Source organism: Pristis pectinata, chromosome 10 (assembly GCF_009764475.1).
Source record: "Pristis pectinata isolate sPriPec2 chromosome 10, sPriPec2.1.pri, whole genome shotgun sequence".
NCBI classification, from domain to species: Eukaryota; Metazoa; Chordata; class Chondrichthyes; order Rhinopristiformes; family Pristidae; genus Pristis; species Pristis pectinata.
In genome coordinates this window covers 58,768,676-58,795,600 of record NC_067414.1, presented here as the reverse complement: position 1 = coordinate 58,795,600, position 26,925 = coordinate 58,768,676, and the positions used below count along the sequence as shown (strand labels likewise).

At 42.6% G+C, this 26,925-nt stretch overlaps 1 protein-coding gene across 1 annotated transcript in view; it reads left to right on the top strand.

The window, feature by feature from the left end:
• The window catches only part of gareml (GRB2 associated, regulator of MAPK1-like), a 137,805-nt gene that overhangs the window by 66,874 nt on the left and 44,006 nt on the right, over window positions 1-26,925 (top strand).

Sequence of the window (26,925 nt, the reverse complement as noted above, 5' to 3'; positions counted from 1 at the left end):
TAATTTCCTCCATGATACTTATTCCTTTCTAACTATATCAACAATCTACCAAAATGGATTAGCTCCAAGAATGGGTTTACAAAGGTAACCAGGGAAATGCTAAGGAAATTCGGTATCTCATTGATCTGCTGTCTGGGTCATTATCTGCTTGTCAGTCATTTACTGATATGGTTCAGGTTGTACATTACTTCAGGTCTATGTTCTTTCCTGTTTTACATCAGAGATCAAGTCTAAAGTACCTTTTGGGAAAGTGATGAATCACCGAGGGGACGTATGAGGGAAAACATTGACTTCTACAGCAAAGTGCACCAGGAAGCAACATCTTACATTTATTTAGTGTTTTTATTATTGTAAAACATCCCAAGGCACTGGCCAAGAATGTTAGCAAACAACATTTGACAAGTTTCATAAGTATATTGTGCCAGAGATGACCAAAAATTTGGTCTAAGTGGTAGATTTTAGGAATCTAAGGAAAAGAGAAAAATTAGAAAGGGAAAGATCTTTAGGAATGGAAATAACAGCAAAATATGCAGATTCTGAAAGTTGTACAAAGAAACAATATGCTGGACACATCTGCAGGTCAGGCAGCATCTGTGGAGAGAGAAACAGAATTGATGTTTCAGGGTAGTAACTGAACAACTGAATCCTTTCTCTCTGACCTGGCATTTTCAGATTTGGGGATGGAGTTTGACTTCACTTCAGTTCTTTACCTGCTGAAGGTGCAGACATCAATGAAGAAGCAACAAAATTTGGGGAGTGCAGAAAACCTAGAAATACAAGAACTGCAGAAAGCTAATATGAGCATAAGAAAATGGAGCAGGAGCAGGCCATTCGGCCCATCGCGCTGTTGTACTGTTTGATAAGGGCACAGCTGATGTTGTTGTTGGCCTCAGCCCTTTTTTACACACACCCCTCAAGCTTTGATTTGCCTGTTGTCCAAAAATTCCCTTGCAATCTGTGCAGAGCTGGAAGAGGTTTCTGAGGTAATGAGGGACATGAACATGTAGGGGATTTGAAAACCAGGAAGAAGATGTTGAATGGATAAATAAACAAATGGGATTTTTCAACAAAATAGAAGCCCTAATCTAAACAAAGAGAGATATTAAATAATGAGTACAATGCTGGCAGATGCAGAGGTCTGAGTTCAAATCCCAGCTTTGGAATTAAAATTCACTTAATAATTGGGAATTAAAAAAACAAAATTAGTCATTGAAAGTGATGACTACAAAACTGCTGGATGGTTATTAAAAACCGAGCTGGTTCACTAATGTTCTTCAGGAAGAAAATCTGACCCACAAATGTGGTCGACTTTTCAATGCCCTCCGAAATGGCCCAGTAAGGCATTCCGTTCCAGAGTAAATGGGGGTGGGTGATAAATGCTGATTTGCCTGCAATGTGCAGATCTCAAAAAAAGCAAATAAAAATTGCAGAATGTCACACAATGAAGGTTTATTTCTCATTCTAAAAAACTTTGAAGGAGTCCAAAAGCTCTGTTTCAAATATGCTAGAATGAAAGAAAATAAAGTATAAAGATGCTCTACACCTTACAGAAAGCACAGCAGATCTTTGCTTAATTTTTTTTTAGAAAAGAAGTAAACTTTGAATACATTTCTGCTCTCAAGTTCTCAAGATTTCACAGCCTCTCGAGAAACTCAATGTTGAAGGAGGTTTGTGTAAGATTGTTGGGCTTCACCTGGATCTGTCAGCATGTCTTAATGATCTGAGTGGTGAAAGAGAACACCTGGATTTATACACAGTCTTTGATCCTTTCAGTGTCAGAATGTAAATCTGTTTAAGAGAAAAGTGGAAGTTCTTGTTTGTTTCCACCACAAAGCAACCTTCTATGCCAATAATCTGTTCAATTATACAAAGATCCTCTTGGGCAATGTTTTATTTCAAAAGTGCTGTCAGGTTTAAAGAAAAAAACTATCGTAAGCATGGGTGTAGGAGTTTGCAGATTCACCAGAGTAGGTTAGGTGTTCCTTGGCTGGGCAGTCATTGTAGAAATTCACACAGTGTTCGGCCCTTTCTTTCAAAATGAAATATTCAGATGGGAAGTACGGTGCAGGCAGCTGAGGTGGTTGAATTGGTGGTTGACAGCTCTTCCGCCTAATCCCAGTTCTTTTGCTCTGATGCAATGCTGCCTGCATGTTGCTCACCTTATCCTGCTCATGCTCCTGGTGGAACTAAAATGTCCGTCTTCTAAACGACAACAAAATAGCTCTTTCAAAAATCATCTTGGGCAAGACACAATTTCTACCTCAGTTATTCCTGATTTAATACAGATTGAGTAATTCAAGGGTAGGGGTCTTTGTCCCCTTTGTGCACATTTCCCATCCCTTGGTCTTGGTAAAGGATCAGTGCCAGTTGGTGGGTGGTTCACATGCTGCCCTGCACTTCCAGTGGAGGTCCAGGATTTCTCGTGTTAGGCCCTTTATCTGTTTCATCTAATTTCTTTAGAGATGTGTTGATATTGGTAAAGTCGCAGAGGGAAGGTGACTTGCTGCAGTTATTACAATAATGATGTTCACACAATGAAATTAATTAGGGAATTGCAAGTTTTGGACAAAGCAAGTCAATGAGGTGCATAAATTGAAGGGGAACTTGGAGATGACAGTGCTGACCCCACTTTGCAAACAATAGCTGCATCATTAACTTCATTCTCCTTTCTAGTTCCCAAACATGTTTTCACCTCCCAATCCATGCTACTTTCCCAGGACTCTTCAATGTGAAACATCAACTCTGTTTTCCTTTCCACAGATGCTGCCTGATCTGTGTGTTTCCAGTATTTTTTGTTGTCATTTTCAGCATGTATGCAGACAAGTCTCAGATCACTCTAACACTGAGCAGTATCTCGAAATTCCCCTTCTATGTATAAGTTATTTTTTTAATGTTTGTTTAACTTCATAATTGTTCACATTTATCAAGATCTTCCACTTCTTGTTTATTCTAGTTTGTTCATATTCTCCTGGTTCACTTTTAATGCTGTTTTGTAATGTTTATTCTCTTCATTAGATGTGTATCGTCTGCATCTTGGTGCTGTGATATAGCCATATAACCCATTCGCAACATTAGTCCCAAGGACCATTGTTGATCCTATTGTAACTGTGCAGAATGGCAGAATGAAGAGCTACGTATAATAAAGATTTTATTTGATCAGAATAGAGAAATTTCATATTGTAACATGTTTAGCAAGGATGCAAGCAGCAGGGAAAAAAAGAGCAAATACATCCTACAGCAAAAAAACATTGATAAATTATCTTTGCTTCGGTCATGAAAAAAAAGCTTTTGGAAATATTTTTATATCAGTCATGGTGTGAATGAAGTTAAAAGAACAGATTTTCAATCCTTTGCGTTCTTTGTAACTACTAAAATAAACTAAATACTAATTTCACCTCAAGATAAAGCTGTCTGTCCCGCACATTTTACTGTTTTCACTTTGGGGATTTGGTTGGACTATCTGTCTGAGCCTCTGTGTGAGTTTAATCGATCTTGCATTACACTTGAGTGAGGAATGCCATGGTTACATTGATTGTTCTTTATGCTTTGGCTTCCAGTCATTAGGGGGGAAAATAGGTCACGGATAAATTTTAGCAGTTAGATGTAAATGCAAAGAAATAAAACTAGACTGAACCCCCTCTGAAATCTGACCTTGTTATGTTTCCTTCCAGGTTTAAAATATTTACCACGGAAATTATTTTTGCATCCTTGTATAGCAGAACTAATTTTAAGTTACATTTCCTCAGACACTGCAAATCCATTATGTGGTCAGCAACTCGGGTGGATGCCACAGACAGCAGTCCAAGGTAGTGATGGAAAGTAAGGGAGAGCATAAAGGGATGCTGGGGATCAAATGTTGGAAGGTTAAAAGGAGGAAAGAAACGATTCCTGCTTCTCCCGGCCTACAAAGAAACATGAAAGTAATTTTTAAACATGCTTGCTAGGTTATTTAATTCAGGACCCAGCAGACTTTCTGCAGATGTTCTACTTGTTAATGTTACACACCAGGGAGGATGTCACTTTTTTAAAACCATTTCTATCACCCAATTTCTGCTGGTTGGAGAGCTGGAATTGGGGAGCAACGGTTAGTTTAGATCCCAAGTGACACCGCTCAGCTTACCATAGTTCCCATTGGCAATAAGAAAGAGAGATGGGAACAATACTTCCTACTAGTTAACATTTTGATTTAAACATTGTGTTTTTCTGAGCTACAAAATGGACATGTGTATGGTATTTATAGTTACAGTATTTATTTTCCTGTTTGCTAAAAACGTGCACTCATCAAACCAACAGTTCCCATGATATCTGCACTGCATGTACAGGATGAGCTTGCTCATCTGACCTCCAGTCCTAGAGGAGCCATATCTTCTTCCACTGTGAAGTTCAGACGCTTCATTGTCAGCTCCTGCCACATACTCTGTATTGTGACCACAAGTACCGTCGTCTTCACTGACCATTGTCTCAGACTGAACAGCATGTTGCATCTCCCTAAGAAGCTGCAGAGAGTAGTGGAATCTGCCCAATACATCACAGGCACATCCCTTCCCACCATTGGTAGTATCTACAGGAGACACTGCCTCAAGAAGGCAATGTAAATCATTAAAGATCCCTACCAACCAGACCATGCCATCTTTTTGCAGCTACCATTGGGCAGGAGGTCCAGAAGCCTGAAGTCCCACACCACCAGGTTCAAGAACAGCTACTTCCCTTCAACGATTCGGTTCTTGAACCAACCGGCAAAACCCTAATCATTAGAGATTAGCAACACCATGATCACTTTGATCACTTTGCACTAAAATGGACTTTTTTTGTTCTATAATCAAAGACCCCACCCACCTGGGTCATTCTCTCTTCTCTCCTCTTCCATCGGGTAGAAGATACAGGAGCCTGAAGGCACGTACCACCAGACTTAAGGACAGCTTCTATCCCACTGTGATAAGACTATTGAACGGTTCCCTTATATGATAAGATGGACTCTGACCTCACGATCTACCTTGTTGTGACCTTGCACCTTATTGCACTGCACTTTCTGTGTAGCTGTGACACTTTACTGTGTACTGTTACTGTTTTTACCTGTACTAACTCAATGCACTCTGTACTAACCCAATGTAACTGCACTGTGTAATGAATTGACCTGTATGATTGGTATGCAAGACAAATTTTTCACTGTACCTTGGTACAAGTGATAATAATAAACCAATACCAATAATTGTGTTTTCTTGTAAAAATTGTGTATACTTTGTTTTTCCTGTGAATGCTGCTTATATGATGCTATGTGCCTGTGACGCTGCAAGTACGTCTTTCATTGCACCTATGCATACATGCACTTGTGCAGATGACAATAAACCCAACTTTGACTTCGATTCAGGGCTGAGCTGCTAACCTCTGTCCTCAACATCACTAAGGCCTCACCATTCACACCCCCCATGCATTGTCAGACCCCGTCTCACCTTAGCTGCTGCTGAAGCCCTCATCCTTGTACCGTGCAAATTTTTTCAAATAAATTGTCACACCTATTGCCTCCTTCTGATCTTCCTTGACCAAAAGTATGCTACTGTATTTATTTTTGTTGCTGCATCGGATATTGCTGTCACTAGCAAGGCCAGCTTTTAATACCCATCTGTAATTGCCCTTGAGGAGGCAGTGCAGTGCTTTGCAAGAGCTGTTGGAATTCACGAGGTGCTTGGTGGAATAAGTTAACTTTTAGAATGGTAACAAGGGGCACCAAACTTGTCCTGAAGATTTCTCTCTCAAAAATTGGCTTTGAACTAATTTGTCCCACTTTTTTATGTCACGTTTGTGATTATTTCTTTCAGTTACATGGTTTTTTAGCTGCATAGGAAACAGCAGACTTGTTAAGTTGGTACGTTTTGATAGTTGTTAATTAATTGCTGACAAATTTTGAAGATGAAAGAGTGTGTTCCTCATGATTAGGAATTCGGCAGGAAATCAAGCATTTCTGAATGGAAAGTTCCAAATAGGATATAGATTATTTCAATTCGGAGTTTGTGGAGATAATGAAATAGTGTGAGGCAGTATCCCAAGCTGCAAGATCGATGAAGAAGCAAGGAGAATTCATACCTCTTTTGTTTTGTGTCTCCTTCAGTTTTAGTGATGTATCTTCTAGGATTAGTATCGGATTTGTTTTAGATGCCAAAAAAGTGTTTTTGAAAATGTATATCTTCTGAGCTTAAACACGTTTGGCATTCGAGAAGTGAAGAGAACATGTATGTTTTAAAATAATTGTGGGATTGCATCACAAGTGACAGAATTGCAGACTGGAATGTAGTCTTATTTAATCTACTGTATATTGGTATTGATGACAGGAGGAGCAGTTGATTTATGGCTTCTGTAATTGTTTCATTTAAAACTCATTAGAATGTAGAGGTAATCTGAGAGGTTTCTAGAGTTGGCAGGCAAGTCCCTAGATGCTTCTGCCAGCTGCCGTGCTGCAGTCTGAACCATCTGTTGACTTCCAACATTTCAATGCTGTCAGCTGATGAGACAGCTAGCACTTGAAGAGCTGCTCCTTGAATCACAGTGTGTATTCCATCCATCTCGAGGAAGAGTGGACAGGATCTCCACCGTGCAACAACCCCAAGAAAGGCGCAGGGAGTGGCATCACTTCCTATTTATAGGCTTTCTCAACCTCACTAAAGCCCATGATTCCATAGTTGGGAGGGATTGTGGAATAACTTCCTCAAATGTACTTGCTCACAGAAATCCCACTCCATTTTACATCTGCTCCATGATGGCATGAACGCCATGATACTAACCAACGTTGTTCAGAAGAACCAAAATCAGTGAACAGCAGGGTCAAACGAAGCTGCAGCGATGACCCCACACTTTTCTCAACTGGTTCTTGCTGCAGTGTTGTACCTCCCCTTCAACAAACATCCTGTGGGAGTGGACAATTTTCAGAACATATGGGAAACTTTTCATCCAGAACCAAGGTCAGCTGAGCCTAAGTAGTGGAGCTGTAGCATACAGATGACACTTGCATTTGTGCCCACTTGGAGGCTGAACTCCAAGCCATCGTTGATCAGAAGCATACAAGAGGTTGGGCCTTGCACTCAAAATTGACAATACAAAGATTCTCTACCAATCTGCCCCTAACTTCACCACACTGCTCTTCCAACAGTAAATGTTCACCGCAAAACTCTAAAACATGAACCACTTTGCATATCTCAGGAAGTATCTCTCAGCAAACATCAGTGATCATATTCATCACTGCCTTCAATGCACCACCACAGACTTTGGTCGATTGAAGAGAACGGTAAATGAAGATCAAGACATCAGACCTGGCACGAAACTTGTGGTCTACTGGGCAACAGGGATGCCTGCCTTTTGATATGCTGCTGAGACCTGGGCTACTTACAGCAGGTACCTCAAAGCAATAGAAAAATATCACCAATGCTGTCTCTGCAAAATCCTCCAAATTCACTCATGACCACTCGTATCAGTATTGTGTGCAGTTCTGGTCGCCCCATTGCAGGAAGGATGTAGAGGCTTTGGAGAGGGTTCAGAAGAGATTTTCCAGGATGCTGCATGGATTAGAGTGTATTAGCTACAAGGAGAGGTTAGACAAACTTGAATTGTTTTCTCTGGAGTGTCAGAGGCTGAGAGGCAACCTGATAGAAGTTTGTAAAATAATGAGAGGTATTGATAGGGTAGACAGCCAAGATCTTTTTCCCAGGATGAAAATATTGAATACTAGAGGGCATAGCTTTAAGGTGAGAGGGGGAGAGTGTAAAGGGGATGTGTTTTTACACAGAGGATGGTAGGTGCCTGGAACATGCTGTCAGGGGTGATAGTTGAAGCAGATACGATAGTAGCATTCAAGAAGCTTTTAGATAGTCACATGAATACGTAGGGAATGGAGGGATATGGATCATGTGCAGGCAGAAGGGATTAGTTTAATTTGACATCATGTTTGGTACAGATATCGTGGGCCAAAGGGCCTGTTCTTATGCTGTACTGTTCTATATTCTATTTTCTAAGACAGGTCCTTATTGATCAATTTAACATATAATGTATGAGGTGTAACACAGATGGAAATAAGAGTGAGGAAGAAGATCATAGTTTATCAATTTCAAAGATAATTTGAGAACATTCAAGCAAAATGTAACAAACTAGACAAATTTGCTTTGGGTATGATGGTTCTTTTTGAAGCAGGGATGCCCATGTGATGGGCACTCTTGCTTTGGTCAGCTGGTGGAGAGGCCCCAGCGATTTACAGTGCATGAGGCTGAAGGTGCCATGGCGGTAGTGGAATGAGTGAGTTGTGGAGAGGGTTGCTCTTTATGCAGAAGGGTGATGGGGGTGCAGTTGGTGAAGGTTTCGAGAGAAAATTACACGAGTGAAGATCAAAGTGAGGCTCAAGCAGGGGATGGTCAGAGAGCTGAAGTTTATTGTCATGGGTATATATATCCAGGGAATAAATGCCATGAAAATTAGGTCTTTGCAGCAGAAGCACAATACATTTCAAACATGACAAAGATAATTTAACATAAATTTAAATTAGCATAAATTATACATAACTTACACAAGCAAAATAAACAAACATGAACATAACATTCGTGCAAGTTGAGGGAGATATAGTCCAAGGTAGAATTAGGGATTTTCAAGTTGGTTCAACAACCTGATGGCAGTGGGGAAGAAGCTGTGTTTGAACCTTGAGGTGTGGGTCTTCAGGCTCCTGTACCTCCTGCCTGATGGCAGCATTAAGAGGAGGGCATGCCCGCACGGTGGGGGTCCTTAACGATGGATGTTGCATTTGTGAGACATCGTCTCTTGTAGATGCCCTCGATGGTGGGGAGAGCTGTACCCATGATGGGAATGGCTGAGTCCACCACTCTCTGTAGCCTCTTGCAATCCCGTATGATGAAGTTTGCATTACCAGGCTGTGATGTAACCAGAGAGATGATCATTGCATGGGAAGTGAAAGGAGATGGTGGAGAAGTAGGCAGGCAGTTGGGTGGGATCGTGCTTTCATCAGGCAGATGATTCAGTCAGGCAGGGGACATCAGTCATGAGGGAAGAGGGGTGGAAATTTCAGTAACAGCAGAGAGTTGGTGTTAACCAGAAGAAGATGATTGTCACAGACTCTGCAGTGACCCAGGTAGGATGGATCCAGGGCAGACTACATTCACACATTCCTTTATCAAAAGGTCTATAAAGTTGATGCTCAGAAGGAATTCATCCTTGGCACACAGACAAGAAAGGGAAAAAGCACTATGGCTTGCATCCTGCACCAACAATGCTCCTACTAGCTCTAAAGCTTTAAAACCACTAACAATATTGTTAGTGCCATGTGCGTGAGGAAATATAAAGGAAATCATTCAGAGAATCTGGTTCATTTTTTTCTGATTAAATATGAAAAGGCTTGCAAATGAAATCTTAGCTTTTCCAGAGAATTCGATTGTCAACAAAAGAAAAACTGGTGAAATGTGAAGGAGTAGCTGTTATTTTCCATTGTAGGGCGAAAGCACTATGAAAAACAAGTTGATGTGCATCAGGACTGCTTGTGGCGAGGTGCACTCCCCTGTCATGACAAATCTTTGTATCTCAAATCAGATTATAGTTTTTATTTTTGAATGGGTTTCTGTCAAATGATGGTCTAATTATTTAGTTTCTGTTTCTTATGGCTGTTCTGCTACTGCACTTGCATCCAGAATCTGTGGTGGTATTGTGGTGAATTTGTATCTAGTGGTGGAAAAAGTGTGCACAGAATTTAACTCCGTACCATACATTATTACTAGTTCACTTGGCTCAGGGTGCCATTGACCACACCCATGTAATTGTGACAGCAGTGACTGTTGATTGGTCTTCAGGACCTCAGGGTCCAGTTGCTTTGTCCATAAGCTCATCATGTAGCATATTGCATTGATGGTGATGAGTGCCTTGATCATTAAAACTTCCACTAATCATCAGATACTGAATCAATTGGAAAAATAAAACTTCAGTTTTATAAATGGATATCATTATGGATGATGAAATTGCTCCTTCTACAAAACTGGCTCATGGTGAAGTAGAGTCTCCTTTACCCACTTCCCAGTTACTTTTCCAAAAGGCAATTGGTCTTAGTTTAAAATGGGCCATTAATTTGTTATGAGCACATTTTCTACTCCTGGTGAAGACCAATTTCTTCCCCTCCCACATCCTCTATACTTCCACCCCTAGCTATCCATCAAAGACTAAGACAGATTTTCTGGTCTCTGTTGCAACATTCTTGCTTTGCCATCCTTAGGACTGAAATATTGTTGACACCAGTACTGAAGACTTGAGAGCATTTCACTGTCCATCTGAATGCTTTGAGATGTTAAAGTTATTGTTCAGAAATTTGGCTTTGTGCTGGTTGTAGTTCTATTCATGTAAGATGACTGGATGATCTTGTACGTGATGATTTTGCACCCATTATTGAATCCTGAACCACACTATTTAGACTGCAGTTATTACTGCTCATTTTACTTTGTTCTGCTGCCTAGCAAAGATACTTTTCATCAAATCAAGCTGCTGAATGAATTTTCCATTTTTGATGGATTGAACAGGTGCTGTTTTCATAAGATCAGTTGTGTTCATATTGGAAAAATTACTTGATTACTTGATTTGAGATCTTTAAAGTTGTGTAGTTGTTCAATCTCATCAGAATTGACTCAAGTCTGGGGTTTGAAGTCCTAGGAGAGTAATTCAGCTCATTGCTTGCACTATTCCACAGCTCCCAAATCCAAATGGCAGGGATCAGATTTTCTACTGCTCTCTGTGTTCTGGTTAGAGCCACCTAAGTTCAGTAGAGGCCATATTTTGCAACTGCAGTAATATTACAGGCAAATACATAATTAGCAATAATTGCAAAATGTTTTTATGCAGTATTGAAGTGGGATATTCTACACTGAAACTAGGACATTACTCCCCAGCAACATGGCTTTCCCAAACGACATCCAGACTCTTTGCGAACAGCGCACTTCCTCTTGAAAGGTGCTGATAATGTGATAGGACCAATGTTGTATAGAAATGTACGTGTTTGGGAGCAGTGATTGTTGCTGTCTAAACCAAGAGCTTTCTGCTTTGTGCAGCCTGGTTGTGATTTCTATTCTGCTTCTCATGTAGGGATTTTGTTGTTTTGAATAACTTCCAGAACTTTGCTGTTCGGTTTTGTTTAAATTTGGTCAACATTAAGTAATGAACAATCAAGATACAAATTGTGACTGACTGAAGTGACTGCTGATCCTGAAACCAAGTGAAGGGCAGGAATATATTGGTGTAGTTAAGAGAAAGCTCACCACAACATCTCTACAAAGCAGTGCTTTCATGTGGGTTTGGCATTGGTGATCACTCCAAATAAGCCTGGGTTGGAGTGTGTCTAAAAGGAAAAAGTTGCAACAATTTTATCTTGATCCTTATGTTGATAAACTGCTGATAAAACAATATTTTTCAATAGCAATCTCAATAAATGGGTGATCTTATCCCTCTGAAAGCGAGGTGATCATTTCTTCCTTAAAAATTAGAACAAGCAGAATCTATTTAAGGATTTGCCCCACATTTGTTTAAGTCTGTGTACCGTAATCTATTACGAAACAAAAATAACAACAGTTATTTTGAACTACATACCATTGTTAATAATGGTCAATAGGGTCCTTTTACATGGGTAAGAACTCACTTGATGCAGGTAAACAACTTTATCACAATAACCTACATTCACACGTTTTCTGTGACAAGAACAATGCTGCTGATAATCATAATACTGTGTCAGCTCCTATACATTTGGGTATGAGGTGCAAGTTGTTACGGAAAAGTGGCTGTAATGTAAAGGAATGATCTTATTGAATGGCAGAATGGTCTAATCTTCTATTTTGTAAGTTTTAAAATGAGAGAAATGTTATTATGACATCAGATTAATTTGTATCTTTCAGTTTTGTAAGAGTTCACAGAGTGATGCTGGCTTATTTCAGAATCCTACTGGTTTAGACCATTAATTTTGCCCTTTCACAAATGATCTCATGTTAGATTAAAGAAAGAGGAAGTGCAAGTAAACATTACAATCACTATTTGAGTTTGCACTGTCAAAGAATTTGTTCTCTACAATTATTTACCTAATTATTGCAACTTAATTCATATAACACGATATAAATAATCATTTTGCTCTTTGGAAATGAGGCTGGGCAAGTGACTGATGTGTCAGTGGGGAGCACTTTGGAATTAGTGACCACAGGATTGGTCCACAGATTAAAGTCCTAAATTGGGGCAAGGCTAATTTTGATGGCATTAGACAGCAACCTGCAAAAGTTGCTTGGGAGAGGGTGTTAGCGGGTAAAGACATTTTTGCCAAGTAGGTGGCTTTTAAAAGTGAGATGAGAAGAGTTCAGAGCCAACGTGTTCCTATCAGAGTGAAAGGCAAGTCTGGCAGGATTAGGGAATCCCAGCAGACGAGGAATATTGAGACTCTTGTCATGAAAAAGAAGCCATATGTCAGGTCCAGGCGGCTGGAATCAAACAAATCCCTTGAATGCAAAGGATGTAGGAGAAGCTTAAGAAGGAAATTAGGAGGGCAAAATGGGACATGGCAGATAAGGTAAATCCCAAAAGATTCCCTAAGTGTGTTATGAACAAAAGGGTAACTATGGAGTGAATAGGTCCCCTTAAGGATCGGTGTGATCATCTATGTGTGGAGACACGAGAGATGAGCAAAGTCTTAAATGAATGCTTCTCGTCTCTTTATACTGTGGAGATGGTCATGGAAGCTAAGGAATTAGGGGAAATGAATAGTGATGTCATGGAACATATGCACATTACAGAAGAGGAGGTGCTGGTGGCCTTAAAGCATGTTAAGGAGGATAAGTCCCCAGGGCCTGACCAAGTGCATTGTTGAAAGCTACTGAAGAAATTTCAGGGTCCTTGGCAGAGGTTGTTGTATCTTCATTATCATCAGGTGAGGTACTAGAAAGTGGAGGGTGGCTAATGTTGTGCCTTTATTTAACAAGGGCTGCAAGGACACACCAGAAAACTATAGGCCGGTGAGCCTTGCATCAGTGGTGGGGAAAGTTACTGGAGGGGGATTCTGAGGGACAGGATCTACCTGCATTTGGAAAGGCAGGGACCAATTAGGGATAGTCAGCATGGGTTTATGTGTGGGAAATTGCATTGCATAAATTTGATTGAGTTTTTTTAAACAGGTGACTACGTGGATTGATAAGGATATGGTGGTAGACATTGTCTTTATTGGATTTAGGCAAGACCTGAGAAGGTCTTGCATAGTAGACTGGTCTGGAATATTAGATCACATGGGATCCAGGGTGAGCTGGTCAATTGGATACAAAATTGGCTCGGTGGAAGGGGAAAGAGCAGTAGTGGAGGATTGTTTTTCAGTTTGGAGGCTTGTGACAGGTGGATTGCCACAGGGATTGGCGCTGAGTCCTTGTTATTTGTCATATATATTAACAATTTGGATGAGGTTGCGTGCTTAGTAAGTTGCAGATGACACCAAACTTGGCGGTGTAGTGGACGATGAAGAAGGCTATCTAAGGTTACTTCAGGATCTAGATCGACTGGGAAGGAGAGCAAAGGAATAGCAGATGAAATTTAACTTGGATGAGTGCAAAGTGATGCATTTTGGGAATTTAAACCAGGGCAGGACATACACAGTGAATGGTAGAGTCTTGGGGAGTGTTGTAGATCAGAGAGACCCAGAGGTACAAGTACATAGTTCCCTGAAAGTGGCTACACAATCAGATGGGGCAGTGAGGAAGGCATATGACATGCTTGCCTTCTTTGGTCAGGACGGTGAGTTGGGATGTCATGTCACAGCTGTGCAAGATGTTGGGGAGACTGCACCTGGAATATTGTATGCAGTTCTAGTTGTCATACTATAGGAAGGATGTGATTAATCTAGAGAAGGTGCAGAAAAGATTCACAAGGATTATGCCAGGACTGGAGGGCTTTTGTTACAAGGAGAGACTGGATAGGCTGGGACTGTTTTCTCTAAGGTGAAGGAGTGGCCTTATCGAGGTATATAAAATCATGAGGGGCATAGATAAGGTGGATGGTTAGTGTTTTTCCCAAGGTAAAGGAGTTCAAAACTGGAGGGCATAGGTTTAAGGTGAGAGAGGAAAGATTTAAAGGGGAGCCAATGGGTAAGTTTTTCATAGGGTGGTGGGTATATGGAATGAGCTGCCAGAGGAAGTGGTGGGGACGGATATAATTACAGTGTTTGAAGGACATTTGGACAGGTATGTGGATTGGAAAGGTTTGGAGGGATATGGGCCAATTGCAGGCAAATGGGACGAGATCAGGTAGCACCTTGGTCGGCATGTATGCATTAGGCTGAACCATCTGTTTGACCCTGACTCTATTTAATTGGTATTTTCTTAATGCAATATATTACTTTAACTCGTGTCCATTCAACTGTAAATGATTGTGTCAAAACAAATGGTTTCACCCACACAGTATGAACTAAACAAATTGCAAATGATGGGGTCAGTTTAACTTCCCAGTCATATGAGCACAGTCATGGTATTCATTTCATTAAGAGTCAGTAGTCTGATGAGATGCTTGGTGGACTCAACTTCAAAGAGTAGTCAGATGGATGCAGTTTCTTCCCATGTTCTGCACCTAATAATATCTAATTGGTGAGGCTGCGGATAAATTTCTGAAGCTCAAACGTTTCTCAAACTCAGCATCCTGTTTTTAAAGCATATTTCTCATTGCTGTTGTGAAATAAAAGCTTACTTTTTTGAGATAATAGTACTGACCATGGTGTAAACTACCCTAAAGTTGAAACTGATCCAGATAGAAAGTGCATCAGCCACGTGCAAAAATATTCTGTCTTTTGTAGAACTCCACCACGAAGCATGCTATTTGGAAATTGCAATGATGCCCCTTTGTAATGTTTACCCGTACATTAAGAAACCGTTTTTGACAACACATGAATAGATTGGATACTGATTTCATTTAATAATGAGCTGTGAAAACTGAAAATTGAATTAATCTGTTTAAATTAAATGCATGTAGGCATATAACTGAATAACATCAAATCTTTCAGAGGAATATGTCAAAGGCAAATCAGGACTTAAGAGGGACAGAACATGGATCAACAAATGACTATTGATCATAAGACCACTCTGTGAATGTGTGCTCACAGCACATCTGCTCAGGCTACTGGATCGTAAAAAGTGGATACCATCAGTTTGCTTCTATCACTGGAATCTTAAACTGACGCTATTATTTTCAATTTGTTTGTTTAATTCAGGCTGTATGGGTGAAGCCATTCTGCTTTTACACTGTGTTTTGGCACCATCATTTTCAATAAGATGGAAGTGAGTCACAATAATATATTAGATTTGGAAGATGCCAATTAAGTATTCCTTTAGTGCCTTGAGTTTATTATCTTTACTTTCATTTCTCTTTTATAGCCTGATTCAAACAGAACAGCATCCATTTATTTGCAGAAAAATCTGTAAATTTAAGTAAATGGAACTTTGTTTCTGATTCTATGACCTACCTTGCCGCTTTGTACATTCACAATTATCTTGGCTTACTTCAAGCATAGTACTATGTTATATTACTGTTTGCTGTTCATATACTATAAAACAAAAATCCTGTATATTTTAAAGATTAAACATATCTGCTGTGTTGCTCTTGAGAAGTCAGTTCATGCAGAGGCATTGGACAATCACAAAAAGCTATTAGCAGTATTTTTCCCTGGATCTCAAGGTGTCGAACAGGCATATTCAAAGGGAAGAGGTGTGTTGGAGTTCACAGATGAGTTATTGAATATTCAAGTGCTGAAATAATCAGGAATAAAATTAACAGTTACCCATACTCTAACAGAAGGCCTGAATGGCATTGTTACCAGCATGCAGAACTGGACTCCAATTGTTAAGATCCTGCTATGCAGCTATTTCAATAGGTCACTCCACAAATTGCTCATCTTTTCATTCAATTTGCAAGTTTCTGACAGTACTTCTTGAAAAATGATTATAAATGAGCTCTACCTGTTCAGGATGACAACAGGTTGCACTGGGGAATGGAAATAAAACGAATCCTTCTTCCTAGGGGCAGTGAAATCATTACTTCTTTCCACAGCTCTTGGTAGCTGACTGTGGATATTATTTGGGGTTGGAATTGAATGTGATAGAAGTGAAACCAGCCTTATTCGATGGCAAAGCTCTTTACAACTGTTTTTAAAGTTTGTTTTGAGCATTTTTTTGTGAGTAACGTCGGCTGTTCAGATCACATCACTATTATGTGTGATTTGAATGAATGTTTAGAAGTGCTGCAATCACTTTGCTAAATGGAGTTATTTGTTTGGACCAGGGTATAAGCTGTAGGTTTCTATGAAGTTGCTATGCCAGTGGCAATCTGATGCAGTCTGAGCAGAACTTGGGAAAGACACAGTTTCTGAATAATAAATTAGTAAAAAACATGGTGGAAATGTTACAACCAGTGCTGGTTGCTAAAAGTTTTCCAATTTGTTGCCAAATTGCCATCAAAACAAAAATCTAACCTGAGTTTGGATTAAATAGTCTCTAACACCAAAGACCTTTGTGGGCCAGGAATTACATTACAGAGGGAAACCACTGTGAATTAAAGTATTAACATAAAAAACGATTGGAACAGCAGCAGAGTGAATGGAAGCTGGGAACAATAAATGCGCAGTCAGTAGTCTCATGGATGTGATTAAATCCTTTTCCGCCTGAACTTTCAGCAGCTTTGCACAGCAATGAGCCTGGAGTCTGACTCTTTGCGTTCTGATTGGTCTTTCTGTGTGCATGTGGACAGAGGGAATGTGTGAGAATAACAAACTATTCAATAGGCCTAAGCTTTCTTTCTGAGCTATTGGTTTCCATGGTGATATAAAAGCCAGGGGGTGCTGAGTGGCAGAGAAAGGGAACTATGAGGTGCTGCGATAAGAACAAATTCAATTTTTCTGCTTTAATGAAAAAAACAGTTGAAGACTGAGCAAACACAAGTGTGCATTGTGTGACTAGATCAACAGAGCCTGTAATAGTTCAGCTCCATTCACTGAAGTCCTAGATAAATATAAAATCATTGTCAGTGCAAAAGTAATGATTCAAGACTTTTTTTTGTGTTTGAGTGTATGTGTTTCATTACATTGGCATAAAGACATTTCACATTGACATACCCAAAGTCTGAAGACTTTATTGCCTGATTCACATTCTCTATCAAGAGGAAGCAGTTTCTTGCCAGCAAGTGTACCTCCCAACCATTAGAGTGACTAGCAACCTGTTCACCAAACTCTCGGCTGAGGATGATTGCCAGAGGCTTAAATAATGGAACTTTAAAAATTGAAATATCAAAATTAGGACAATTAAAATATATTAGCAAATGCAAATATGGCATTGATTTGTTGAAAATAGATGTAGCAACACATCTTTAATTCTGATAGTTCCAATCGAAAGTAATTTAAATTCATGAAACTAAATTTAACAACTGAAAACATTAACTCTTTTACTGGTCCATTATATTAATGGCGTTCTTGTGGTTTATCATCCTGTAGCGGCTGCTACTGCGATGCGAAAGTAAGACACTAGTTGATGAGTTGCAGAACAAAACTGATTTATTTTCCCGCCTTGCATAGGCCTTTAAAGAGGAATAGTTCCCGCCCACCGAAAATGGAAATGACGTATACGCTATGTCATCAAACTTTTCCCACGTGCGGGTTCTCCCCGTCGCTCGGGGAAGACTAAGGCCCGGCGCCATCTTGGGCCTTGCCGCTCTGATGACGTGTGACCCGACAGCCGAGCCGGTTCGCTTGCTCGGATGGTGAGTCGCTACACAACCTGCCCCCCCAGAACCGGCAATACGGTCTCCAAGGTTCGTGGGCTGTGCTAGCCGTTGCTTAGGAGGTCGGCCTCTGCGTCGCGGTGTTGTGACCTCGACCGGTTGTTGTAGATCTAAATGGGCCAGTTTGAGGCGGTCCATCGTGAAGACTTCTTCCTTGCCCCCACTGTCCAAAATAAAGGTGGACCCATTATTCCTGATGACCTGAAATGGCCCCTCATATGGTCATTGCAACAGTGCCCGGGGTGAGCCCCTGCGAACGAAAACAAACTTACAGTCTCATAGTACCTTGGGCTCACAGGATGGGGCTTGACCATGCTGTGAAGTGGGAATCGGTGCCAAGCTGCCGAGCCTCTCGCGCAGTCTTTCCAGGACTGCCGCGGGTTGTTCCTCTTGCCTCCGAAGGGCAGGTATGAACTCCCTTGGGATGACCAGGGGTGCACCGTACACAAGTTCAGCTGACGAAGCATGGAGATCTTCCTTGGGGGCATTGCGTATGCCGAGCAGGACCCAAGGCAGTTTATCGACCCAGTTAGGACCTTTCAGGTGGGCCATCAGGGCTGATTTCAGATGGTGGTGGAAACGTTCTACCAACCTGTTTGATTGAGGGTGGTAGGCCGTGATGGTGTGCAGCTGCGTCCCCAGCATGTTCGCTAATGCAGACCATAGGCTGGAGGTAAACTGGGCGCCCCTGTCTGAAGTGATGTGGGCCGGAACACCAAAATGCGAGATCCAAGTTGTGAGCAGCGCCCAGGGGCAGGAATTAGTCATGATGGTACCAATGGTAAGGAGGTACCGGGCTCCTCTTGAAACTGGCAGGGGACCAACGGGGTCGACGTGGATGTGGTCGAACCTTCTACGGGTAGGCTTGAACTGCTGTGGTGGGACCTTGGTGTGTCATTGGATTTTTGACGTCTGACAGTGCGGACAAGTCCTGGCCCACTCACTGACCTGTTTGCGCAGGCCGTGCCAGACGAACTTGCTGGCAAACAGTCAGACAGTTGATCTGATGGACGGGTGCACCAACCTGTGTACTGAGTCGAAAACGCGTTTCCGCCAGGCTGCAGGGACTATGGGGCGGGGCTGACCTGTTGCGACGTCGCAAAGGAAGGTCTGCTGACCTGGACCGACTAAGAAGTCTTGGAGCTGCAGGCCCGAGACTGCGGTTCTGTAGCTAGGCAGCTTGTCATTCGCTTGCTGTGCGTCAGCCAGGGCCGCGTAGTCTATACCCAGGGACAGGCTGTGGATGGTCGGTCTGGAAAGCGCGTCTGCAACGACATTGTCCTTTCCAGAGACATGTTGGATATCCGTTGTGAATTTGGAAATGTAGGATAAATGTCGCTGCTGACGAGCTGATCAGGGATCGGAGACCTTGGAGAAGGTGAAAGATAAAGGCTTATGGTCAGTGAAAGCGGTGAAAGGCCTGCCTTCTAAAAAGTACCGGAAATGCCGGACCGCCAGGTACAGCGCTAGAAGTTCCTGATCAAAAGCGCTGTATTTCAGTTTGGGTGGTCTAAGGTGCCTGCTGAAAAATGCCAAGGGTTGCCAACGGCCTTCGATTAGTTGTTCCAGTACCCCACTGACCGTGGTGTTGGATGCATCCACCGTGAGGGCGGTTGGGGCGTCTGTCCTAGGGTGTACAAGCATCGCGGCGTTTGCCAGGGCGTCCTTGGCCTTAACGAAGGTAGCCGCAGCCTCGTCGTTCCAGGCGATGTCCTTGCCCTGCCAGACATCAGCAAGAACAAAGGGCGCATGATATGGGCTGCTGCAGGGATGAAACGATGATAAAAGTTGACCATCCCCAGGAATTCTTGCAGGCCTTTGACCGTGTTGGGACGGGCAAAATGGCGGATAGCGTCTACTTTGGCGGGTAGGGGTGTCGTTCCTTTGCTGGTGATTCTGTGGCTGAGTAAATCGATAGAGACGAGTTTGAATTGGCACTTGGCCGGGTTGATAGTGAGGCTGAAATCACTGAGATGGGAGTACAGTTGGCAGAGGTGGGAAAGGTGTTCTTGGTGGTTGTGGCTGGCAATTAGTATATCATCTAAATAAATGAACACGAAGTCCAGGTCGCAGCCTACCGCGTCCATCAGCCGCTGGAAGGTCTGTGCGGCGGTCTTAAGGCCGAATGGCATTCGAAGGAATTCGAAGAGGCTGAATGGAGTGATGAGCGCAGTTTTGGGGACGTCGTCAGGGTGGACTGGGATTTGGTGGTACCCCCGGACGAGGTCCATCTTGGAGAAGATGTGGGCCCCGTGTAGGTTCGCCGCGAAGTCCTGGATGTGAGGGACGGGGTAGCGGTCTGGGGTGGTGGCGTCATTCAGCCTGCGGTAGTCGCCACAGGGCCTCCACCTGCCGGTGGCTTTGGGGACCATGTGCAGGGGGGAGGCCCAGGGGCTGTCTGACCTGCGAACGATCCCCAGCTCCTCCATGCGGCGGAACTCTTCCTTTGCCAGGCGGAGCTTGTCTGGAGGTAGTCGTCGTGCTCAGTCATGAAGGGGTGGCCCTGTGGTAATGATGTGATGCCGCACCCCGTGTTTGGGCATTGAATTTGTAAACTGAGGTGCCAAAACAGATGGGAACTCGGCTAGGAGCTTGGTGAACTCGTTGCCAGACAGGGAAACGGAGTCCAGGCGCGGGGCTGGTAGGCTGGCTTCTCCCAGGGAGTAGGTTTGGAAAGTTCTGGAGTGCACTAGCCGCTTCGCTTGCAGGTCGACTAACAGGCTGTGGGCCAGAAGGAAATTGGCTCCCAGGAGTGGCTGGGCGACGGCGGCAAGGGTAAAGTTCCAGGTAAAACGGCTGTCGCCGAATTGTAATTGAACTGTACAGGTACCGAAAGTTCATATCGTTGTGCCGTTTGCGGCTTTGAGTGCGGGACCCTGTTGCCTGCTACGAGTGTCGCGGCCAGTCGGGGGCAAAACACTGACCTCTGCTCCGGTATCGACGAGGAAACGACGCCCGCACTGCTTGTCCCAAATGAATAGGAGGCTGTGTTGGTGGCCAGCCGCCGTAGCCATCAGCAGCAGCTGGCCCTGGCGTTTCCCTGAAACTTGCAGGGTGGGCGGCATCCACGGGCCTCCGCGCCCCACCTCTGATGGTAGAAACACAGCTGGTCGCCAGTGTTGTCGTTTGTGTTTCTGGGGTGTGGTTGCTCAGTTGCTGGGACTGGGTTAGGTAGGCGTTGGGCCCGCGGTCTGGCAATTTGGCCGACGGACGACCCGCTCTCGTGTTTGGCCTTCCACAGGACATCTGCCCCGGCGGCTACCTCACGTAGGTTGCTGAAATCGGCGTCGGCCAACAGCAGGTGAATGTCGTTGGGTAGTTGTTTGAGGAAGGCTTGTTCGAACATCAGGCATGGCTTGTGTCTCTCAGCCAAGGCCAGCATCTTGTTCATCAGGGCCGATGGGGATCTGTCCCCCGGTCTGTCGAGATGAAGCAGGCGGGCGGCGCGCTCGCGACGGGAGAGGCCGAAGGTCCGAATAAGAAGGTCTTTGAAAGCTGGGTACTTGCCTTCCTCCGGAGGAGACTGGATGAAGTCTCCGACCTGGGCGGTTGTCTCCTGGTCCAGGGAGCTGACCACGTGGTAGGACCGTGTGGAGTCGGAGGTGATCTGCCGAAGTTGGAATTGCGCTTCGGCCTGGTCGAACCAGACGTGGGGCTGAAGCATCCAAAAGGTGGGCAGCTTGAGTGCCACTGTGTTGGCTGCTGCGTTGTTGTCCATTTTGTGGGTCCAAAATCCATTTGGACAGTCGGCTGCCACTGTGATGTGAAAGTAAGACACTAGTCGATGAGTTGCAGAACAAAACTGATTTATTTTCCCGCCTTGCGTGAGCCTTTTAAGAGGAATGGTTCTCGCCCACCGAAAACGGAAATGACGTATGCGCTATGTCATCAAACTTTTTCCGTGCGCGGGTTCTCCCCGTCGCTCGGGGAAGACTAAGGCCCAGTGCCATTGCTCCAGCGATGCACAATCTGACCGCCGAGCCGGTTCGCTTGCTCAGACGGTGAGTCGCTACAATGCTGCATTTTTTATATTGATACTGCAGTGGTTTCTGTTGAATTCCTATGAGAAATGTAGCATACTTGGGAGTTGAATGGCCAATCTGACAGCATCCTGGGTTCTGGCAAGCAGCGTGAGACCACATCAAGGAGATAGTTTTGCAAAGCTCAAGGTTCACATTGACTGCTCTATAACAATCTTTTTAAAGTTTAAATGAGGGGTGTTTGCAAAACTCTGGTGTTACACTTCCTCCCTGATTAACAGTGCTTACTATTTCTGGTCTTCAGTATGAAATTAAGAATGCCATGAATAGGTCACATGGACCCTTGCATCCAATTCTCCAAACTGTGCTTCCAGTGACTGCAAAACTCTTGCAAAAGTTGCTGAGTAAAGTTTTAAATGATGTGAGGTGGCTTCACCGTTGCTCTTTCAGTTTTTATATGTTAATAATGAGCTGAAAAAGTTATTATTCCAAATCTCAACAGTAATTTAAATGGAACTGCATTCAAAGTTTATTGCATACATAACCTTATAATTTGAATTTAGTTTGGCTGCCAAAAGCAGCACAATGGGGAAACACAGTGGATTCTTGAAATTTGGTTAGTCACCATTGGTTACAAGGGTAGGGGAACAAAGAAAAGTAAAAGGAATTTTTTAAGAGATCGGTTTGTTTCATTGACTGTTGCGCCTCCAGTCAGGAGTAGTACTTCAACATTGATAATTATTTCTCAGTTAATTAATTCTCATGATTAAATCTCACTTCTGATTCAGTTTCAGTTTGGAGTGTGAAGGGAATTCTGCAAAGCTTGTCTAAATCAATGTCAATTTTCTGTTGAGCCGGTACTTTCTACTGTTGGAGCCAGGGGAGAAGGTGGAACAGATTTCAGAGGCACTGGGTTTGAAACCAAGTTCTCATGACTTGCTGCTCATCTGCATATTAAATTGAAGTCTGACAGGCTTTATCCCTTTCTTTTAGTTCAGTTACTGGATGAGGTATTGCTGGCAAGGCCAGCATTTATGACACATCCCTAGTTTCCCTTGAGAAATGTTGGTCAGCCACCTAGTGAAGGTGCACCCACAGTATTGTTAGGTAAGAAGTCCCTGGACTTAGACTCGGTGATATATTTCCAGATCAGGATGTCGTATGACTTGGTGGGGACCTAGAGAGAAGGTCTTGCCTGTTGGCCTTGTCCTTTCTGGTGATTAGAGGTCACAGTTTTGGGGGGTTGTTCTTGACTTAATCTAATGCAGTTTGTAGATGGTACATACTGCAGCCACAGTGAACCTGTGGCAGGGAGAATGAATGTTTTGGCTTGTCAATGTGGTACCAGTTAAATGGACAACTTTCTCCTAGAGACAAGTTGTTCTGATGAAGCCTAAACTGAGCATTTTTGTGCAAGTTATTGGCATCACATGACTGCCTTCAGTTGGCTGATAATGGAGAGTGGAATGGGCTGTAATTAGCTGTATTGGATTTGACCTGCATTTTACGTACCTGGACAATTTCCCACATTGGGGGGTAGATACCAATATTGTGACTACACAGGAACACCTCGACTTGAGGCATGGCTAATTCTGGAGCACAGGACTTAAAGGTTAAAGCCCAGATGTTGTCTGGTCCACTAGCCTTTGCTGTATTCAGTACACTTGACCATTTCTTCATATCACACGAAGTGAACTGAGTTGGCTGAAAGCTGTAGAGTCCTCAGCAGGAAGCCAAGATGGATCTCCTGGCTGAAGATGATAGAAAATACGTCTTGCCTTTGGCACTTATGCTGACCTTCACCATTGATGATAAGATTGTTCTGCTCCCATTGGGTAATTGTCCTTCAGATACAACAGAAAAGCCAGGAAATTTTGTCTGGAGAGAATGGAAGGTGATATAGTCCTTGCAAATTATGGTAGGTTTTCAAAGGTATCAAGAGGATAGATATTCAGAGGGCAGAGATTTAAAACGATGGAAAATGAGTTTTTTTCAGATGAGTTGTGATGATCTGGGAAGCACCACTTTGTGGGAGCAGATTCAGTAATAACTTTCAGAAGACAATTGAATTTGTGTTTGAAAGGGACAGTGAACAGGATGATCAGAAGAACAGGAAAGTGAAATAAGTTTGCACATAATTTCACAATAAGGAGGCTGTTCAGCCCATCAAGTTTAGGCCTGCTTCTAGCAAAGCAACACCTTAGTCCCCTTCCTTCAGTTATTTCCCTGTACCCTATTCCTCCTTGCATGCCAATCAACTCCTCCCAATTCTCTTGCCACCCAGCTATATCAGGAATAATTTACAATTACCAAATAAGCTACCAGCGATTCTTTGGGGTGTGGGAGGAAATCAAGTCACCTGGGGGAAACCCACAGGTCATGGAGAGAGCATCTGAGGTCGGGTTCAAACCTGGGATGCTAGAGCTATGAGGCAGCAATACCACCTGCTGCAGTGCCATGCAGCTCTTTCTTTGAAGCTGTCCAACGATGACAGGCTGAATGGCCTTCCTTTGCAATGTATGAATCCCTGAGGATCTGAGCCTGTCATTGAGGAAAGAGCCAAGCAGCAACACTGCATCGTATCCTGCATGATACCATTTTTACTGATGATTTAACAACCTTGATTGATTTTGGTCCTAGTATCTGTGGTCATTTCCACAAAATAGCTAAGGAAGTTCAGGTGTCTGCTCTCTACTTTTCATTTCTTCCATTCATGTTAGCAGGAGTAAATTAGTAATTTGTTAGATGTACATATTATAAAAGTTGCATTCATCCATGCTTCAGTATAATATTCAAGAGATTAGCTCAAATTTTCTCTGGGTAATGGCTGGACAGACTTCAGCAGTACAGTTGAAAAAGATTTCCTTGTTTATGTTTCATGCTGTGTAAGGTATTGCAATTGGAAACGCTACCGCTGAAAATATATGTTATAAATACGTAACATAGAGGTTTCCTGGAGGCTTGGATAGAGAGACTGTCATCTTTTTGTATTTTTTATGCCAGATTTGTTTTGGTTTCCGTGACACCAGCTGTTCTTGTTAATAGATCTAATGCTCCACTGATTCAGAGGGTATCTATTGTTCTCAGTAATGTGATGGATGACCCACACTTCTCATCACAGAAAATCATTATTTGAACACTGGACGAAGGCATCACTCTCACCAGACCAAGCATAGGGCTCAGAGCAAATAAATAGTTTTATTTAAGTGAAATATGAACAAATATGTAATACAAAGCAGTGAACTATTTATTTTTCTTCCATGTTTAGTACAGAGAATACTACCCGATAGCCCTTTTAAGAGAGATTTGAAACAGAAGTACATTTCTTACACTGTCACAGACTTTAAATATATCAACTCTTTATCTGGTCAGTGGAAACTTAAAACACTTAACTCCTATTTAGCTGTATAGCTTAAGTCTGCAAATGTCTTTTACAAGTCATGTTACTCAGGAAAGATTTGAGCTAAACCCTTTGAATTTACACTGAAATAATGGCCAAATGCAACTTTACGTCACTGGTGGCTGGCCGTAGAGAGCTTAATTTCTTTTCTCAGTTTTATATGGGTAAAAATCCTTGCCATTGACACAAAAGGTGGTCATTAAATGCAGAAGTTCAAGTAATGTCATTGTGCCAATGCATGTGAGGAAAGAGCAAGGGAATGGAACAAATTGCAGAGCTTTGGGCTAAATGGCCACCCCATGACCTGTATAAGTGTGTGGTTCAGTGATGTGCTCCGTCTGACCTTGGGTTTAACCCTATGTGGTACAGTTTCACAGAATGATAAAGAACGTTTTAAAAAATCTGAAACAGAAGTGCAGAATTTGTAAAGATTAAAGAGTTTCTCGATGACTTCTTGCAAGCTGCAACTTAACTTCTGTGGACTAATCACACCTTAATACTTAACATATGATAAAAGTGCCTCCAACTGATATTTCCTTGATTTTTTTTATGTCAGACCTCTGTAGTGTGATTCTGCATTCACCTTAATAGGAACACGTGATAATAAAAATCCTAGGTAGAATAGCACTGATGTGATAAATCTGAAATAATTTCCATTGCTTTCTATTTTTCCATGTGGCAATAGCTTATTTTTGGCAGAAGTCTCTCTGCATCAAATGGGACAACCCTTCTTTGCTCCATCACTCTGCTGTATTACTAAGACTCTACCAATGAAAAGGACAACCCCCTTTTTATTTTGCATTGCTTTTGGTATTATCCTCAGCCATATTGAGCAACTCAGTGAATAATATTCAAGGCACATTAACCATGGTTTATATCCGTGCTAGTCATATTCTACCCTTGTGACAATGTACCCACTACACAAGGCCAAATTTACAAAGGCAGGGCAATATAATTTTGCTTATGACATGAATTTGTATTTCCTCACTGCAGTGGGATTATAAAATTTGGCTGATCCAGCTGCATGTATGAAATCATGCTACTTGGGATCTTCCTGCCGTGCACCTGTTCCATGAATCGGGTCATATGCATCTTAATGTAATTATTTTGTAAAAGTTACATCTGTTTGGATATCTGGAGTGAGTGGGTGTTTTTGGGCTTGATATTTGGGCAAGGGTGTGGAGAAGGCCATAAATGGCTGGGGAACCCAGGACATGGAGGTCACTTCAAACAGAATGAGAGGACCTCATTAATATTTTTCTTCTGTTTCCCACTAAATTGCCAGGCAAATTGCCATCTACTTGGTGTCCTGGAGGGAATCCATTGGCAAAGGACCACAGCTGGTGACTTGGGGAAGGGAACAGAGAGGTTTTAGTTGAGATGGCCATAAACCTAGGGATCGTGATGGGGTAGCGATTGGAAATGGGGCGAAAGAGAGTTAATTCCAAATAAAAATAGGCAATGCTGGATACATCAGCTTGGGCAGCATTTGTACAAAGAGAAACAGAGTTAATGTTTCAGGTCGAAGCCACTGACAGTTCTGTTTTTGTTTTGGATTTCCAGCATCTGCAGTTTTTTGATTTCCACTTCATTGTAAATGTTGTCCAAAAGGTATTTTTGAATTTGGAGTGAAATGAGGACTCCTGTTTCTTTCCTGAGCTTCAGTTTCAACAGCAGTTCCTTCGCATGGTTCTTGTTGTGAACCTCGGACCCAGACTTAGCTGGTGTTCCGTTTGCCAGATG